Here is a 3,113-nt window from a genome sequence, read left to right as displayed (position 1 = left end):
TGTGCGTCTTTCATGGTTCTTATTACGGTTGTTCCGATCATGTTTTTTGCTCCCGATCCGATCCCGATCGTTTTAGTTTGAGTATCTGCCGATCCGATTGCTTTTTTTTGCTCCCGATTCAATTCCAATCATTCCCGATCATTTTTCCCGATCATATACATTTTGGCAATGCATGAAGAAAAAAATGAATAAAACTCGGACGAATATATACATTCAACATACAGTACATAAGTACTGTATTTGTTTATTATGACAACAAATCCTCAAGATGGCATTTACATTATTAACATTCTTTCTGTGAGAGGGATCCACGGATAGAAAGACTTGTAATTCTTAAAGGATAAATGTGACTTTGTATATTGTGACTAAATATTGCAATCTAGTGTATTTATTGAGCTTTCAGTAAATGATACTGTAGCCATTTAACTGTTCTGCCCAAATGCATGATGGGAAGTGCAACCATGACTGTGCGTAGTGGCACCAATTGATATATCTTCTCTGCGTTGGGAAGTAACATAGGGTGTTAAGGAAAAGATCAACCACTACCATTCTTCCCCAACAATGCGTGAGTGGGTCGTGCAGCGCATGCAATAATTGCATTAAATATTTTAACGTGATTAATTTTAGAAAATTAATTACCGCCGTTTACGCGATAAATTTGATAGCCCTACTTATAGCCAAAACTAAAGACTGGATGAATGTAAGACATTTCGTCTATAACGTTAAATACAATTACAAAACGATTTAATTAAAAAATATATATATATTAAAAAAAGGCATGTCTGATATTTTTTTGCTGATTCCGATACTTTGAAAATGACGTGATCGGACCCGATCGATCGGCATCCCGATTGGGACATCTTTAGTTCTTATCTTTATTTGGTTGGATTGGAAACATGTAGATTTCATTGGGACTGTGAGTCAGAATTCGACCCCCCCCCCCCCCCCCCCCCCCCCCCCCCCCGTGGGCCAAATGTTTGACCCAGCTGCTTTATACACTGCTGGCCAAAAGTATTGGCACCCCAGCAATTCTGTCAGATAATGCTCAATTTCTCTCAGAAAAGGATTGAAATTACAAATGCTTTTCTAATTTGACACCCAAAGTACTACCGTACGCTCTAAACTTGTTTTGTTTAGATGCATACAGTAATATGTACAAAAAAAAATGCCTGCAGAAAATACTTAAATGTAGTTATATCTAGGGCTGTCAAAATAATCGCGTTAACGGGCGGTAAATAATTTTTTAAATTAATCACGTTAAAATATTTGATGCAATTAACGCACATGCCCCGCTCAGACAGATTTAAATGACAGTACAGTGAAATGCCCACTTGTTAATTGTGTTTTATGGAGTTTTGCCGCCCTCTGCTGGCGCTTGGGTGCGACTGATTTTATAGGCTTCAGCACCCATGAGCATTGTGTAAGTAATTATTGACATCAACAATAGCGGGCTACTAGTTTATTTTTTGATTGAAAATTTTACAAATTTTATTAGAATAAAATATTAAGAGGGGTTTTAATTAGGGCTGTCAAAATTATCGCGTTAACGGGCGGTAATTAATTTTTTAAAATTAATCACGTTAAAATATTTGATGCAATTAATGCACATGCCCCGCTCAAACAGATTAAAATGACAGCACAGGGTCATATGCACTTGTTACTTGTTTTTTTGGAGTTTTGTCACCCTCTGCTGGCGCTTGGGTGCGACTGATTTTATGGGTTCAGCACCATGAGAATTGTGTAATTATTGACATCAACAATGGCGAGCTACTAGTTTATTTTTTGATTGAAAATTTTACAAATTTTATTCAAACGAAAACATTAAGAGGGGTTTTACTATAAAATTTCTATAACTTGTTCTAACATTTATCTTTTAAGAACTACAAGTCTTTCTATCCATGGATCGCTTTAACAGAATGTTAATGTTAATGCCATCTTGTTGATTTATTGTTTTAATAAACAAATACAGTCCTTATGTACCGCATGTTGAATGTATACATCCATCTTGTGTCTTATCTTTGCATTCTAACAATAATTTACAGAAAAATATGGCATATTTTATTGATGGTTTGAATTGCGATTAATTTCGATTAATTTTTAAGCTGTAATTAACTCGATTAAAAATTCTAATCGTTTGACAGCCCTAGTAATATCAAATAAGGACGGTTTAAATGCGCTACGTGACTAATGTGGTCAAGTGCTTCAAAGCTAACACAAAAAAACTATTGTTAAAAGTATGAGAGGGTAATACAAGCAAAAAGTATCTTTGAGGCAGTGAAAAGGTTCTAAATAAAAAAAATAGTGAGTACTCACCGCTTCTAACTGATGTGCGCGTGCGTGTGGATGCATACGCAAGCGTGCTGAGCATTGTGTAGGACGTTTCGCCGCGTAGTAAGGAATGGCCGAACACTGGACAAAAGTATTTGCACCCTTTGAAAAATCATGTGATGCTTCTCTAATTTGTGTAATTAACAGCAGCTATGGCACATAACTGGTAGTGGCAATAACTAAATCACACTTGAAGCCAGTTAAAATGGATTAAAGTTGACTCAACCTCTGTCCTGTGTCTTTGTGTGTACCACATTGAGCATGGAGAAAAGAAAGAAGACCAAAGAACTGTCTGAGAACTTGAGAGGCAAAATTCTAAGGAAGCATGGGCAATCTCAAGGTTCCAAGTCCATCTGCAAAGACCTGAATGTTCCTTTGTCTACCGTGCGCAGTGTCATCAATAAGTGTAAAGCCCTCACAGTCAAACGTGGCAGAAGTTCCCTGATGTTTTGGGTGTGGCTTTGCTGCCTCTGGCACTGGACTGCTCCAGCGTGTGCATGGCATTATGAAGTCTGAAGACTACCTACAAATTTTCGGCATAATGTAGAGCCCAGCATGAGAAAGCTGGGTTCCCCTCAGAGATCATGGGTCTTCCAGCAGGACAATGACCCAAAACACACTTCAAAAGCACTAGAAAATGGGTTTGAGAGAAAGCACTGGAGACTTCTAAAGTGGCCCTATCAGTCCATGTCTATAAAGGTATAATATTAAAGTTTTCATGTATCTGTGTTTTAAATATGGGCCTGCATAATACTGTAATTAATTTAGAAAATGTTTGTACCATG

This window comes from Corythoichthys intestinalis, chromosome 2, assembly GCF_030265065.1.
Source record: "Corythoichthys intestinalis isolate RoL2023-P3 chromosome 2, ASM3026506v1, whole genome shotgun sequence".
Lineage (NCBI taxonomy): Eukaryota > Metazoa > Chordata > Actinopteri > Syngnathiformes > Syngnathidae > Corythoichthys > Corythoichthys intestinalis.
This window is presented reverse-complemented; position numbering follows the sequence as displayed.